Here is a 301-nt window from a genome sequence, read left to right as displayed (position 1 = left end):
CGCCGCGATGACGGTATACCACGCCTCCGCGGGCCCCGTAATTGTCTCCTCTCCCCGCGCGAATTTCCCGAGACGTTATCCTCGCACACACCCCTGAAGTCATCCCTCACCCCGTGACATTATCTCCTCTGATGTCACCCCCTCATCATGTGACGTCATCCCCTATGATGTCACTATTTATGATGTCATCCCCCTCCCTCCCCTGTGACGTCACCATTTATAGCGTCATCCCCCTCCCTCCCCCTGTGACGTTACCCCCCTCACCCTATGACGTCACCATTTATGACGTCACCCCCTCCCC

The sequence above is a fragment of the Trachymyrmex cornetzi genome, unplaced genomic scaffold (assembly GCF_001594075.2).
Source record: "Trachymyrmex cornetzi isolate Tcor2-1 unplaced genomic scaffold, Tcor1.1 scaffold306, whole genome shotgun sequence".
In the NCBI taxonomy this organism is placed as follows: Eukaryota; Metazoa; Arthropoda; class Insecta; order Hymenoptera; family Formicidae; genus Trachymyrmex; species Trachymyrmex cornetzi.
The sequence above is the reverse complement of the archived record's forward strand: the minus strand, read 5'-3'. Positions refer to the sequence as shown.